The sequence below is a fragment of the Gorilla gorilla genome, chromosome 23 (assembly GCF_029281585.2).
Source record: "Gorilla gorilla gorilla isolate KB3781 chromosome 23, NHGRI_mGorGor1-v2.1_pri, whole genome shotgun sequence".
Taxonomy (NCBI): domain Eukaryota; kingdom Metazoa; phylum Chordata; class Mammalia; order Primates; family Hominidae; genus Gorilla; species Gorilla gorilla.
In genome coordinates this window covers 15,176,757-15,193,610 of record NC_086018.1, presented here as the reverse complement: position 1 = coordinate 15,193,610, position 16,854 = coordinate 15,176,757, and positions in this window count along the sequence as shown.

The following is a 16,854-nucleotide window of genomic DNA, read 5'->3' as shown; positions in this document are numbered from 1 at the left end:
CTCTGTCCTCACCCAACTCAAGGATGGCAGGGAATCAAAGAATTCCTCAAAAGCCCCAGGTGAATGTCCTCTCATCCATCTTCCATGACCTGTACCTGAGCTCTCAGACAGCAGCAAGCCCTCTCTCCATTCCTAGTTTATCACCATTTGGTTCCTGGAACTGGGAAAAAACAGCAACCATAAGCTGTGCCTGGATGGAAGAAGACAACCTCTAGGGTCCTGTCTAACTCTGCAGGTGATTCAGTGCCTTACCCAATCCCTGAAGATCTTTTAGGTCCCAACTCCGCAGGGGACCTCCAACACAGGCAGACGCAAACAGCCTCTGGCCTGGACTTGCTGTGATCTCTGATTTGGCAAAATGAACCAGCAATAGTCTTGCCTTTGTGCTTTGTGTCCAGTTCTTCCTTCTTTTTTTTTTTTTTTTTTGAGACAGAGTGTCACTCTGTTGCCCAGGCTGGAGGGCAGTGGCGCGACCTCGGCTAACTGCAACCTCTGCCTCCCGGGTTCAAGCGATTCTTCTGCCTCAGCCTCTCGAGTAGCTGGGTTTACAGGCACCTGCCATCACGCCTGGCTAATTTTTGTATTTTTAGTAGAGACGGGGTTTCACCGTGTTGGCTAGGCTGGTCTTGAGCTCCTGACCTCATGATCTGCCCGCCTCGGTCCCAAAGTGCTGGGATTACAGGTGTGAGCCACCACACCTGGCCTTTTTTTTTTTTTTTTTTTTTTTTTGGAGACAGTGTCTCACTATGTTGCCCAGGCTGATCAGCTGATCTCAAACTATGGCCTCAAGTTATCCTCCTGCCTCAGCCTCCTGGATACCTGGGATTACAGGCACTAGCCACCACATCCAGTCTTTAAGCTTTTAAATTCAACTTACAAAGCTTGCTAGTTCTTCCTTCTTGACTTTATTCCTCATTGCATAGGCCTAGTCCTATTGAACTAAATGTCCATGGAGCATTTATCTGATCATTTTGAAATAATTTCAAACAAGTTGCAAGAATAGTACAAAAAACTCTTACCAGGCCAGGCACAGGGGGTCACGCCTGTCATCCCAGCACTTTGGGAGGCCGAGGCGAGTGGATTGCTTGAGCCCAGGAGTTCGAGACCAGCTTGGGCAACATGGCCAGACCTCATCTCTACTAAAAATACAAAAATTAGCTGGGCATGGTGGGGCATGCCTGTGGTCCTAGCTACTCAGAAGGCTGAGGTGGGAGGATCGCTTGAGCCCAGGAAGAGGAGGTTGTAGTGAACTGAGATCGCACCACTCCACTCCAGCCTGGCCAGTAAAGCGAGACCCTGTCTCAAAAAAACAAAACAAACAAAAATAACAACAACAACAACACAAACCTCTAACATTCTCTTTGCCCAGGTTCCCCCAGTTATTAACATTTTACAACATTTGATTCCATATATCATTCTTTCTCTGTCTCTAATTGCTCTCTATATATATCCTATTTTTTTCTAACCACTCGCGACTAAGTTGCAGATATTATGCCTTTTATTCCTAGATTCTCCAGTGCACATTTCCTAAAGACAGTGGCTCCTATGGAGCCACAGTACATCCAACCAAATCAGAAAAGTTTTAACATTGAAAAGATGCTAGTATCTGGCTCTGGCCCTGCTGAGCTTTGTTTTGTTTTGTTCTTGGTCCAGAACCCAATCCAGGATCACAAGTTACATTTAGCTGTCAACTCTCTAGTCTCTTTCAGTCTGAAACAGCTTCTTAGTCTTCCTTTGTGTTTTGGAACCTCATTTTTGAAGAGTACTGGCCAGTTACTTCATAGACTATCCCTCATTTCAGGTTCATCTAATGTTTCCCTAGGAAGAGGCTCAGGGGATACATTTTTGAGAGGAGCACCTTAGCAGCAAGGCTTTGTCCTTCTCAGTGTACACACCAGGGGCACATGAATGGGGCCAAGTGTTATACTTCCAGCTTGTTGTTAAACCTTTAGGAGTCTGGAATTGGTCTTGATGGGAATTTTTTTTTTTTTTTTTTTTTTTTTGAGACAGGGGTCTCACTCCATTGCCTAGGCTAGAGTGCAGTGGCAGGATTGCTGCTCATTGTAGCCACTACCTCCTGGGCTCAAGCAATCCTCCTGCCCAGCATCCAAAGTAGTTGGGACTACAGGCGTGCACCGCCACCTCGGCTAAGTTTTCTTTATCTTTTTACTTTTTGTAGAGATGGGATCATGCTATACTGTCTAGCCTGTCTCAAACTCCTGGCCTCAATCCATCCTCCCGCCTCGGCTTCCCAAAGTGCTGGGATTACAGGCATGAACCATGACATCAGGCTTGTGGGAGTTTTTGTGCCACAAAAATCAGCAAATGTTACAAATCCATGTCCCCACCAGCCAGCTGTTACACATTTGCCAGCATACTGATGCATACAATGTTAATTTGTCTCAATATGATACTGACTTTGATCGCTTAAGTTGATTTCTGCCAGAATTTGCCATTGCGAAGTTACCATTTTTCCCTTAGTAATTAACACATATTTGGAGAGGAGACACTTTATGTAAAAGTCTTCACTCCTCCTTAAAACTTTACCCATTAGTGCTTGCATCCACTGAGGACTTTTGTCTAAATCTGCTATTACTATCATGGTTGCTGTTCCGTTTATTGCTGTGTAGCAAATTATCCCAAAACGTAGTGGTTTGAAACAAAAATAAAAATTTATGGGGCCAGGCGTGGTGGCTCACACCTTTAATCCCAGCACTTTGGGAGGCCGAGGCGGGCGGATCACCTGAGGTCAGAAGTTTGAGACCAGCCTGACCAACATGGGGAAACCCCGTCTCTACTGAAAATACAAGATTAGCCAGGCATGGTGGTGCACGCCTGTAATCCTAGCTACTTGGGAGGCTGAGGCAGGAGAATAGCTTGAACCCGGGAGGCGGAGGTTGCAGTGAGCCGAGATGGTGCCATTGCACTCCAGCCTGGACAACAAGAGCGAAACTCCATCTCAAAACCAAACCCAAAACAAACAAACAAATTTATGATCTCTCCCAGTGTCTGTGGGTCAGAGGTTTGGGCAGAGCCCAGCTGGACAGTTCTGCTCTGGGTCTCTCGTGAGGTCCTTGTCACAGTGGAGGCAGAGCTGGAGCTGACGGGCCGCCAGGGGTCACCTCTCTGCACAGCCCCAAGGCTCAGCTGGTGCTCTCCTATGGCTAGTTTGGGCTTCTTCCCATTGGCCTCAACTTCTGGGGTAAGTAGTCCACGGAATAAATGGAAGATTCTGGAAGTCACATGGCATTATTTCTGCCATACTTTGTTGGTCCCAACAGTAACAAAAAACACCTGGTTTTAAGCGGAGGAGACAGAGATCCCAACTTTTGATAGAAGATTGTCAAAGTCACATTATAAAAAAGAATATATAGGATAAGAGAAGTCGTTGGAAAACATTTTGGAAAATACAACCATCAAATGGTGATTTTTTTTTCCTTCCTTCCTTCCTTCCTTCCTTCCTTCTTTCCTTCTTTCCTTCTTTCTTTCTTTTTCTGGGTCTCACTCTGTCACCCAGGCTAGAGTGCAGTGGTATGATCACGACTCACTGCAGCTTTGACCTGTTGGGCTCAAGTAATCCTCCAGCCTCAGCGTCTCAAGTAGCTGGGACTACAGGTATGCATCACTGCAACCAGCTAATTAAAACTTTTTTTTTGATACAAACAAAGTCTCACTATGTTGCCCAATATGGCTCAAACACCTGGGCTCAAGCAATCCTCTCACCTCAGCCTCCCAAAGCATTGGGATTATAGGCGTGATCCACTGTGCCTGGCCAAAATGGTGATTTTCTAATTCTACCATTTCTTCTGTATTAGTTGCCATTTTGCTGCAAGGAAGAACAATTCCTTCCCTCCCAGCTTCCTTTTTACCATTTTTTTTTTTTTTTTTTGAGACAGAGTTTTTGCTCTTGTTGCCCAAGCTAGAGTGCAATGGTGCAGTCTCGGCTCACTGCAACCTCCACCTCCCAGGTTCAAGTGATTCTCCTGCGTCAGCCTCCCAAGTAGCTGAGACTTCAAGCGCCTACCACCACGCCTGGCTAATTTTTGTATTTTTAGTAGAGACAGGGTTTCACCATGTTGGCCAGGCTGGTCTCGAACTCCTGACCTCAGGAGATCCGCACGCCTCGGCCTCCCAAAGTGCTGGGATTATAGGCGTGAGCCACTGTGCCCGGCCCCTTTTTTCCTTCTAGCAGTACGACTCAGGGATTCAGGTTGTATTCAATGAGCTATAATCCATTACTAGCACTATTTATTGTGATGCTTACACTATTCCAGATCTGGCCATGGGAGCCCTGTTAAGCTGGCTGCTGATAAAGTTCTATAATTGAGAACTTTCTTACTTTTTCCTTTTTTTTTTTTTTTGTGACAGGGTCTTGCTCCATCCCCCAGGCTGGAGTACAGTGGCACCAGCACAGCTTATTGCAGCCTTGACCCCACAGGCTCAAGAGATCCTCCTACCTCACCCTCCCTAGTAGTTGGGACTACAAGCACGTACCACCACCACGTCTGGCTAATTTTTGTATTTTTTGTAGAGATGGGGTTTTGTCATGTTGCCCAGGCTGGTCTCAAACTCCTGAGCTCAAGCAATCTGCCCACCTCAGCCTCCCAAAGTGCTGGGATTATAGGTGTGAACCACTGCGTCTGGCCATTCTTCCTTACTTTCTTACGCAATAAAATGTTCTACATTCATTTTGTACTTTCCCTGTGTCATGCCTGAGCTCAGCCATTTCTCCAGGGAGCTCTGTTCCTTTCAGTAGAGAATAATATTTAGTAGCCCTGATCTAGGCACTAGATGTGCTCATTGTTACTGGAGTGTGTGTGTGCGTGTGTGTGTAGACACAGAAATACAATTTATGCATATTAAAATGGGAATATTATGGCCAGGCATGGTAGCTCACCCCTGCAATCCTAGCACTTTGAGAGGCTGAGGCGGGTGGATCACTTGAGGTCAGGAGTTCGAAACCAGCCTGGCCAACATGGTGAAACTCCGTCCCTACTAAAAATAAAAAAAATTAGCCGGACATGGTGGCGGGCACCTGTAATCCCAGCTACTCAAGAGGCTGAGGCAGGAGAATCGCTTAAACACAGGAGGCGGAGGTTGCAGTAAGCCAAGATCATGCCACTGCACTCCAGCCTGGGCGAGACTCCGTCTCAAAAACAAACAAACAAGCATCCAAAACAAAACAAATAAAAAAAATGGGCAGGAAGAGGGAAAGAGTTGAAAAAAGAAGAGAAAACGATGGAATTGTTAGACTGGAATGGAGGGCTCGGCTACCTTAGCAGCGCTCCCGAAGCTGCCATTTCAGAGGAAATGTGTGTTAGTCAGATTTTATTCTTTTTTCCTTAAGAAGACCCTTCAAATACGTATAAACCTCAGGACTGCCCCAAAATCTGGATCTGCGCCTGCTCTAGATCAGCTCTTCATTCGGAAGGAGGAAAGCGAGGTGGAGGTGTGTTCGTTTGAAAAGACTAGCTGAAAAGAGAAAACTTACAGGAGCCTCAGCTTGCGAGGGACCTTGAAAGACTATGCAACCAGCCTCACCTTCAGGAAGAGCAGCCCGAGCCTTCCTCAGGAAGATGTCCCTGTTTCTTTTTCTTTTCTTTTTTTTGAGACTGAGTCTCACTCTGTCGCCCAGGCTGGAGTGTAGTAGCACGATCTCGGCTCACTGCAACCTCCACCATCCCAGTTCAAGTGATTCTCCTGCCTCAGCCTCCCTAGTAGCTGGGATTACAGGCACGCACCACCACACCTGGCTAATTTTTGTATTTTTAGTAAAGTCGGGGCTTCACCATGTTGGCCAGGCTGATCTCGACCTCAAGTGATCTGGCTGCCTCGGCCTCCCAAAGTGCTGGGATTACAGCCGTGAGTCACCGCACCCGGCGCCTGTTCCATTCTTAAAGCTCACCAGAACGCGATTCTGTAAACTGCTTCAGCCACCCATTCCGGAATCCCAAATGACCCTTTCCCATGGTCAGGATTTCAATGACTGGTGTCATCCTTGGCTCTCACAGGAATTGATCCCTTGGGGAGGACTGTATGAAAATGCATCTGTAAGCTCAGATGAAGTCAGCATGCTAGGGTTGGAAATATTATTTTCACATACATAGTCTAGGTTACTTAATTTATTGTTTTGAGACAGGGTCTCACTGCCCAGCCTGGAGGGCAGTGGTGTGATCATAGCTCACTATAATCTTGAACTCCTGGGCTCAAGGGACCCTCCCGCCTCAGCCTGCCTCTCCAGTAGTTGGGACGACAGGCGCGCACCACCACGCCCGGCTGTTTAATAGAGATGGGGGGTCTCCTTTTGTTGCCCAGGCTAGTATTGAACTCTTGGCCTCAAGTGATTCTCCTGCCTGTATCTCCCAAGGCACTGGGATTACAGGCCAGAGCCACCTTGCCAGGCCAGTATGTTACTTTAAATAGCAGTCGTCCTAAAAATAGCTTACCCTCCTCTGTCCTTCCCTGCCTGGAAAGGGTGTAAAAATAACATTTGGGGGCTGTAAATGCTGCCTAGATCTCTGGAGCTAGGTAGGTGCAGAGGTGTGATTTGGGTTTGGCTGTGCTCCGAAAAAACCAGGGCCGAGCTGCTGGTTTTGAATTTGTCCAGGCTTTTTAGCCAATAGCCTCTTCCTCCGCCGGGAAGGGGTGGGACCCAGCCTTCCAAAACACCTTTGCTGAGGAACCGTGCAAAGACCTTGGATGAGGGCCCCAGCTCAGCCAGGCCTCCCTGAAGCGAAGCCAGCCCGGGGTGGGGACTGGTGGAGGGACTAGAGTTTCTTAGATTCACAGAATAGCAGAGCTGGGAGAGGCCTAAAGACCATCTTATCTACGCGTTTGTGTTTCTGATGACTGATTAAGGCCCAGAGAGGGTCAGTAACTCTTCCAGGTCGCACAGTGGGTGACAGTAGGTATGTGCTCGTCCTGGGACACAGAGCTGTTTTCTTCGCTTGTCTGGAGTGGGTTTCGGGGGTCGGCACTTGCCTCCCAGTGAGCTCCCGGCGCCTGCCAGTCCTGGCTGAGTGGGATCGGTCGGCCTCCACCCCTAATCTCCCCCGCTGCACAGCCAAAGCACACCGGCCTCCAGGGGGCGCCGCCTCCGGGACGCGCCGACTCTCCCGAGCCCTGCTCTCTCTGGCCGGGGTCAGCCCCGGAAACAGCTTCAGTTTCCTGTCCCTTCCCTCCCGGGGAGCAAAGATGTAGGCGCCCAGACCCCGCCCGCGGGCTCCCTTCGTCCGGCGTCCCTAGCGGCCCGCCCGGTCCCGCCGCCCCGCGGCTTGCGGATGGCTGCGGCCCCCCGAGCCCCGGGTGGCTGCGGTGGCGGGGAAACGGCAGAACGCAGGCGGCGATTCGCTGGGGACGGCGGCCGGAGGGAGGGGATGGCCCCAGGCTCGGCGCACCTGTGGAACTGCGCGGGCGGCGCGGCGCTGCTGCCCCCTGCCGGCCGCGCCCGGTCCCACTCCCGTGTCCACCCCGGCCCGGGTGCCCTCGGAGTCCCTCGCGTCACTGTGGGCAGCGCCAAGCTACGGCTTCCCATGGCGGAGCGGGGTGGGGCCGCGGGACGGCACAGAGCTCCCCTGCCGCGAATACGCCGGTTTAGTTGCTTCCCACAGATCACACACGGTCTCGCCTGTCCGCAGGGTCCCCTCCCGGCCTCAAGCCCCTGCCAGGCAGCATGGGCAGCTGGTGACCTTGGGTCATCCTGGCCTCTATGCATTTAGAGTAGAGGCCGGGTGGTGGCGGCGCCTGTAGTCCCGCATTCTGGGAGGCCCAGGCGGGGCGCTAGAGCCCAGGAGTTCTAGACCAGCCTGGGGAAAACAGCGAGACTCTGTCTCTTCAAAACAAAACAAAAACAAACAAACAAAAAAGGGTAGAGCCCATAGTACAGGATGAGAGAGTAATGCCGTAATGAATTTTAAATTTTAATTACATTTAAAATTAAAATGTGAATCTATATACAATCACATTTCAAAAATTCAAAAAGTATGAAAAGGAACACATTCGAAAGGCTTGTATCCACCTCTGTTTTCCACTGTCCTCTTTCCCATCCCACCCATTCTCCCACCAGGCTTAGTTTCTTGTGTTTCTTTATGCAAAATAAACAAAAGCAAATATATATATTTTTTCCTGCTCTGATATAAAAGGCAGCACAGTATCCACACTGTTCTGAACTCTTTTTTTTTTTTTTTTTTTGAGACAAGGTCTCACTCTGTTCCCCAGACTGGAGTGCAGTGGCACAATCTCAACTCACTGCAGCCTCCACCTCCTGGGTTCAGGCTATTCTGCCTCATCTGGACCACAGGCGCACACCACCATGCCCGGCTAATTTTGTATTATTATTTTTTTCGAGATGGAGTCTTGCTCTGTCGACCACAGCTGGAGTGCAATGGTGCGATCTCGGCTCACTGCAACCCCTGCCTCCCGGGTTCAAGCAATTATCCTGTCTCAGCCCCCCGAGTAGCTGGCATTACAGGTGTGCGCCACCACACCTGGCTAATTTTTGTATTTTTAGTAGAGACGGGGTTTCACCATGTTGACTAGGCTGGTCTTGAACTCCTGACCTCATGATCTGCCCACCTCGGCCTCCCAAAGTGCTGGGATTACAGGCGTGAGCCACCACGCCCTGCCTAATTTTTTTTATTTTTATTTTTTATTTTTTTGAGATGAAGTCTTTGCTCTTGTCGCCCAGGCTGGAGTGCAATGGCACCATCTTGGCTCACTGCAACCTCTGCCTCCCAGGTTCAAGCAATTCTCCTGCCTCAGCCTCCCAAGTAGCTGGGATTACAAGTGCACACCACCACGCCCGGCTAATTTTTGTATTTTTAGTAGGCCAGGCTGGTCTCGAACTCCTGACCTCAGGTGATCCAGCCACCTCCCAAAGTGCTGGGATTATAGGCATGAGCCAACGTGCCCAGCGAATTTTTGTATTTTAGTAGAGACGGGGGTCTCACCATGTTGTCCAGGCTGGTCTTGAACTCCTGACCTCAAGTGATCTGCCTGCCTCAGCCTCCCAAAGTGCCAGGATTACAGGCCTGAGCCACTGCGCCCCGCCTGGATCTCAAGTCTTGATAAGATTTAGGATTGATTCTTTCAGCAGTACTACTTAACAGGTGGTGTGCCTTCCAATTTGCATCCCAACCGTATTAGGGTTCTCCAGAGAGACAGAACCTATAGCATGCAGATAGATAGATAGATAGATAGATAGATAGATAGATAGATAGATAGATAGATAGAGATATGAGACAGATAGATGAGAAGGGATTTATTAGGTGAATTGGCTCCACGTGATTATGGAGGCCTGAGAAGTCCTACGACAGGCCGCCTGGAGACCTGGGGCTGCTGGGAGCATGGCTCAGTTCAAATCTGAAAGCCTCTGAACCAGGGGAGCTGAAGGTGTGACTCAGTCTGAGACTGAAGGCCTGAGAACCTGGGGGGCTGCTGGTGCAAGTCCCAGCATCTAAAGGTCAAGACCCTTAGACTTCTGATGTCCAAGGGCAGGAGAAGAAGGCTGTCCCAGCTCCAGGAGAGAGACAGCAAATTTGCCCTTCCTCTGCTTTTTTGTCCTACTGAGGCTCCCAGCTGATTGGATGGTACCCTCCCATATTGACAGGGCGTCTTCCCCACTCAGCCTACCAACTCATACGCCAGTCTCCTCTGGAAGCAGTCTCACAGGACACTGCTTTACCAGCTATCTAGGTGTCCCTCAATCCAGTCAAGTTGACCCCAAAAAGTAACCATCAAATCCAATGAAGTGCAGCCAGTCAAAGGCTGGGACCCATCCATGGCTGGAGCCACAGGGGCGGCAGCCAGTGGGGTCACTCGGAGTCAGGGCATGGGGAGACAGCATCAGGCAGTGGCTCCATCTGCTCAGCCCACCCGTAAACCTGGGCTCTGGAGGGCAACTGACTCCCCCAGGAGCCTTCCCTCTGTCTATCCCTGGAGTCCCCTCCCCTCCTATGGGAGTCTGGGGGCCTTCAGGAGCTGATCCCCTTGCCTGCATGCCAGTCTCCCTAGGAAGGATCTTGCAGAATGAGCCCAGGTTCAGCTCAGAGACTCTCTGGTGCCAGCTGCCCCTTCTCAGGGTCAGTGGCAGGAGAGTGTGAGGGCTGAGCTAAGTGCATCAATGCCCCGTTTGCCCCTAGGATTCGGAAGAGGCCGTGGCAGGAGCTGTATTTGGAGGGTCCAGGCACTGCCCTGACTGGGAAGTGCAGTGCAGCCTAGGGATGGGCCAGGGAGCTCACAATGCCAAGAGGGCAGATAGCAGGGAGTCTATCTGCCCTCCTGGGGAACAGCCACCAGGTACCAAGCAGGGAGGCTAGCAGCTCAGCCCAGGGACTTGCGTGGACTTCGCATGCTTCCCACATGCTTAGAACTCTGTCAGGGGCCAGGCACGCTGGCTCCAGCCTGTAATCCCAGCAGTTTGGGAGGCCAAAGCGGGTGGATCACTTGAGGTTAGGAGTTCAAGACCAGCTTGGCCAACTTGGTGAAACCCCATCTCTACAAAAATTCGCCAGGCATGATGGTGGGAGACTGTAATCCCAGCTACTCCAGAGGCTGAGCGGGGAGAATCACTTGAACCCGGGAGGCAGAGGTTGCTCTGAGGCGAGATTGTGCCATTGCACTCCAGCCTGGGCAACAGAGTGAGACTCTGTCTCAAAAAAAAAAAACAGAACAAAACAAAACAAAACACAAAACAAACAAAAAAAGAACTCCGTCAGACTGGGTGCAGTGGTTCATACTCTTGTAATCCCAGCACTTTGGGAAGCCAAGGCGGGTGGATTGCTTGTGCTCAGGAGTTTGAGACCAGCTTGGGCAACATGTCGAAACCCCATATCTGCCAAAAAATACAAAATTTAGCTGGGTGTGGTGGGGAGGCTGAGGTAGGAGGATTGCTTGAGCCCAGGAGGTCGGGGCTGCAGTGAGTCGAGACTGAGTGACTGCACTCCAGCCTGGGCAACAGAAGGAGACCCGGTCTCTAAAAAAAAAAAAAAAGAAAGAAAGAAAGAAAAAGAAAAGAAAAAGAACTCTGTCTATTGATGTTTCTGATGTTTCTGATATTTCCTTCCTCCCTCCTCTTCATCTCTTTGGGTTTTAAAATTTCCTTGATCAAGCTTCTCTTGCCCTTCCTTTTCTTTCTTTCTCTCTAGCTTCTCCTTTCTCACATTCCCTCCTCTCCTCTCCTTTTTATTGCCCCTTTCCCACAAGAAACCAGCCTGTCTTCAACGTGGATACAGTGGACTGGGCAGAAGGAGCCAGCCTGGCGCAACTGGCCCTGGGGGCAACTCAGAGCCTGAATCTCTAGGGCTCTCTCCTCTGCCTGCACTCGGAGCCATGACCCAGCCTGACCCTGCACAGGGACCGTGCCAAGGGCTCTGTCCCTTGCCAGCATTTCAGGCGCTTTGGGCCAGCTGGCCTCTTTTGGGCCAGAGTTCCCTGGAGCAAGTGACGATGGGCGGGGAGAGGACGGTACTGACACAGGAAGGGAACAGGGGGACATGGCAAAGGCAGAAGCTGGGGATGGGAGCACCCCATCAGGAGCACTGGGCTGAGGAGCGGTGTCTGTTTGGCCAGGAAGCTCCCTGAGTTACTTTTTCTTTTTTTTTTTTTCTGTTGAGACGGAGTCTCACTCTGTTGCCCAGGCTGGAGCGCAGTGGCGCGACCTCGGCTCACTGCAAGCTCCACCTCCCGGGTTCATGCCATTCTCCTGCCTCAGCCTCCTGAGTAGTTGGGACTACAGGTGCCTGCCACCACGCCCGGCTAATTTTTTGTATTTTTAGTAGAGACGGGGTTTCACCATGTTAGCCAGGATGGTCTCGATCTCCTGACCTTGTGATCTGCCCGCCTCAGCCTCCCAAAGTGCTGGGATTACAGGCGTGAGCCACCGTGCCCGGCCTCCCTGAGTTACTTTCTTCTATACATGGGTCAGGATGTTGGAAGGTCACCCTTCCACCCCTGCCCCCCAGCTATGGCAAGGAGCGTTGAGGCCAAGGGTGAGGGTGGATGCGCTCAGTGACAGAGTGTTCAGCCTGGGAGGTGCCTCATCTTTTCTATAAATGTCACCTGCCTATGAATCAGGGCCACACATTACATCTCAGACTGGGTCACCATCCCAGCTTACTGACCAGGACCCCAGCCCCAGTCCACTGCAGCCCTAGCACACATATCTCTGGCAAGTCTTGGAAGCACCTCATTCATCACCTCTTTTTCCCAATGCCTGGGCACAGCCATAAAGGGGCCTGAGAGTTTGGGAGTCAAAATCTTGTTACCCTCAGCCCAGAATTAACATGGCCATGTCCTGGACCTGACTTTTTCTAAGCAGGAGAGACAGGTGGGCTTGATAACATGAAAGAACTTGTCCCAAAATCTGTGCAGTGTGTAAGCTTGCCACTGGAGCCCTCCGGCCTGTCTCTGCCTGTCGCTTCGCCTTGTCATTCTCATAGTGCCCCTTGCCTTTGCCTTCCTTGCCACGTGCAGAGTTTATGTTCAGGATAGGACCAAGTGTCATGTATTGATGCCACAGAGGGAATGAGCTCAACTTTTAGCATTCTCTGTTCTCCCTGTGGTTCTTGCCTTCAGAAGGGACCTGGGGAGTCAGGGAAGAACGGTCCCGAGATGGCATGGGCACCTGAACTCTCATTACCACAGAGGTGCCAGTTATCCTGCTCATCTGCAGGGGATGGGAAGGTGCAGTAGGGATCTCTAGTATGGGGCTGGTGGGGAAAGAGGCTGTTGGAGTTTTAGGAATAAATCACTTTCGGAGGCCAAGGCGGGAGGACTGTTTAAGGCCAGGAGTTGAGACCAGCCTGGGCAACATAAGGAGTCCCCATTTCCAAAAAACATTAGCCTGGCACAGTGGCATGTGCCTGTAGTCCCAGCTACTCAGGAAACTAATGTGGAAGGATTGCACCAGTGCACTCCAGCCTGGGTGACAGTGAGAACTTGTCTCTTTAAAAAAAAAAAAAAAAAAGAGGCCAGGTGCAGTGGCTCGTGCCTGTAATCCCAGCACTTTGGGAGGCCAAGGTGGGCGGATCACTTGAGGTCAGGTGTTCAAGACCAGCCTGGCCAACACGGTGAAACTGGAGCCCATGGTAAAAACTTGTCTCTACTAAAAATGCAAAAATTAGCCAGGTGTGGTGGCCCACGTCTGTAATCCCAGCTACTCTGGAGGCTGAGGCAGGAGAATCGCTTGAACCCAGGAGGTGGAGGTTGCAGTGAGTTGAGATCGTGCCACTGCACTCCAGCCTGGGTGACACAGTCAGACTCCATGTCAAAAAAAAGGCAAGGTATGGTGGCTCATACCTGTAATCCCAGCACTTTGGGAGGTGGAGGCAGAAGAATTACTTGAGGCCAGGAGTTCTAGACCAGCCTGAGTGACATAGTGAGACCGTGTCTAGAAAAAAAATATTCGCTGGGCATGGTGATGCACGCCTGTGATCCCAGCTACTTGGAGGCTGAGGTGGGAGGATTGCTTGAGGTCAAGGCTGCAGTGAACTTTGATCGCGCCACTGCACTCCATCCTGAGCGACAGAGACCCTGTCACACACATACAAAAGGAACCCAGGCTTTCCTGCTTAAATCTAAACCATTGAAAAAGAGACAAGGGACATATGAGAATAAAACTGTCAGCTTTATTACTGCTAAAAGCTTGTTGGAGAACACCACTTATTTGGGAGACAACACGGACTTGCTGATGCTACCCTTGGTGTCCTTGGCACAGGTATAAAGCCCAGCCCTCCGTGCTGCAGGGACAGGCAGAACACAGACTTCTGGTGGACCAGCTGGCTCCTAAAGAGGAGAGGGGACTAAATCATGTATGCTTGGTTCTTTCTTCCCAGCTTCTCTCAGGTAACTCACGTTTCCTCTTCCCCAGGTAGAGAGAGGCCAGGAGTATTATTAACAGAAGTCCCATTTTCAGGGAAACATGACTAGTAGGAAATATGTATCCCTTCCCTACAGAGAACTCCACCTTCTCAGAATTCTCCCTCAGCAAGACTGAGTGTGTATGTGTGTGATGAGAGAGATGGAGAGAGACAGACAGAAAGAGAGAGAGAAAGAGAGAGAGACACAGAGAGAGAGAGAGACAGTGAGCAGTAAACCCTCCTGCAAGCCCTTCCTGACCCCAGCCAGGGGGACCTGCCCATCTCTCTGTGGCCTGTTGGCCATCATCCACCCCTGTTCTTCCAGCCACAGCTTCCCTGCCATTCCTGTACTGGGAACCAACTTCTCTTTTCTTTCGTCTGCCTCCTACTGGTGTGAGGTAGGATATGCCAGTTTCCCTCCCTTTATCCTTTATTCCTTCTCATGTGGAAAAGCAACCATGACTTTTAGCCAGTCATAAGGCTATATTTTCTAGCCTTCTTTGCTGCTAGGCATGACCATGTGGTTAAGTTTCGGCCAATGAGGTGTAAGCAGAAGTGGTATAAGAGACTCCTTGGAAGTGCACCTGTAGGGAAATGGGATACCCCTTTTTGTCTCTTTCCTGGTGGCTGGAATGTGAACATAAGGGCTGGAGCCTGAGCAGCTATCTTAGACCATGAAGTGGCAGCTGTGCAGTGAAGGCCGTGAAGGAGCAAAATAGGAGCCTGGGTACCTAACAAGTTTGTGGAACCACAATACCAAGGCTGTGTTGTTCTCTCCCAACTACTTCGTTTATGTGAGAGAAACACATTTCTTTCTTATCTAAGCCACTGCTCTTTGGAGGTTTCTGTGTCTTACAGCCAAACCTAATTCTAACTAATAGAAAATGTGTGTGGGTGTTAGCAGGTTTACAGACGTCTAGATGCAGACACATTTGTACAAGTTTGTGGAGAAAGTGGGAGTATGAACAGTCATTCACCTGTTGCTTTTTTTTTTTTTTTTTTCTGAGATGGAGTCTCACTCTGTTGCCTAGGCTGGAGTGCAGTGGCACAGTCTCGGCTCACTGCAACCTCCACCTCCCGGATTCAAGCGATTCCCCAGCCTCGGACTACCGAGTAGCTGGGATTACAGATGCGTGCCACCATGCCCAGCTAATTTTTGGATTTTTAGTAGAGACGTGGTTTCACCTTGTTGGCCAGGCTGGTCTCGAACTCCTGACCTCAGGTGATCTGCCCGCCTCCACCTCCCAAAGTGCTGGGATTACAGGCCACCGTGCCTGGCCTCACCTGCCTATTAATGTTAACTGAGCACCCGTCATGTGCAAGGCATCATGCATGACAGGACTGTGAGGGAGACAGAGGTGAATCAGAGAGACACTGCCCTCAAGCAGCTTAGAGTCCAGGGCATCGAGCTTGTACACGTGTGAGGCCGGAACTTCCCACAGTGTATCTTCTGTTCTGCTACCTTTCCTGAAAAGAACTGGCTCACCTCGGATTCCTGCCAGGAATGGCTGCTGTTTTATGGGGTTTGGGCCACAACTGAGGATAAGCGAAAGCAAGGTAGGCCTGGGAGAAAAATATGGATCACTTGAGATGAGCAGGGCCCACAGATATTAGTGCTGGGCACCAGTTGAACAGAACTGTGGTCATATAGGTGTGGCTGGGGGCTGGGGATAGAGAACAGGGAGCAGCATCTGTTCTGGGATGGGAAGTGCATGGTCTCCAGAACATACTGGTCCAGCGTCTGCTCAGAGACATGCTAACTCCTAAAGGAGAGCTTCCTAAAGTGGGTCAGCAGCATGAGCATCCTGGGGAGCTGATCAGATATGCACATCCGAACTCCAAAGGGAGCGCCATCAATCTGGGTTTTTAGGAGACCTCCAGGTGATTCTGATGGATGCTCAAGTTAGAGAATCCTGGACTTCTGAAGCCAGGTAGCAAGGTGGGGCAAGTCAGTGCATAGAAGGCTACAAATTCCAAATATAGTGTAATCCAAGCACCGAAGCCCCCTCTGAGACAAAAGCTGATTTAACAAACCCCACGAGTAACATGTGATTGAAGACTGGCGAGGCCCTTCTAATTAACATCCACGGTCCATTTGTACAACAGACGGTACAAAACATAATCTGGATAAACTCAGAAGACGTGCTCATATAAAGATTTGGGAAGTCTCCAAATTCAATCAAGTGAGCAGAGCAAATATTCTGAACCTGAATATGAAAGAACACCTTAATGTGATTGTGTCGTAACACGACTGGGAATCAAAATAAAGATGCGTTAAGTAACAGCAGGGCAGGGGTTCTGCTTACAATGTCAGCCACAGAGCCTGAGTTTGTTAGTGTTTATTCAGCACTGCCCAAAGGATAGAGCTAGGGGTGGCAGAATATGTGCTCCGTGCATCCGGCAGGATGGGAAGACACCTAGAATAGTACAGGGTAGACGTGAGTGCCCTTGTTCCTGGAAGTGCAAACTCTTTAACATGGCAAGCCTTAGCTGTGAGATTTCTCCTTAGAGGATGGTTCTTACCTTTTACTGGCTTATGAACCTAGAGAATCTAATAAAGACTTATCACATACACACACAGTCTTTGATTCAATAATCACGTTGGAATCTCCCACAGTGCACCTTCTGTCATCTTTCCCCGAAACAAACAGACAAACAAACCAAACCAACTAAAACAACAGCAAAACCCTGCCCATTTCTGGTTCCTGCTTTGGATGGGCTGGAATGGTCTTATGACATTCAGTCCACAATGGAGGAAGAATGAAAGCAAGGCAGGCCCATGTGGGGAACACTGCTGACTTAGGCTGAAACTCCTGAAGATCAATAACACTAAGTATGACACAGTCCTGATCACCAAGAATATTAGTTATCTTTTGCTGTATAACGAATTATCCCAAAGTGTAATGACTTAAAACAACAAACCTTCATTATCTCCCTGTTTCTGAGGGTTAGGAATTCAGGAGTGACTTAGCTGGGTGGTTTTGCCTCAGGGTGGTTC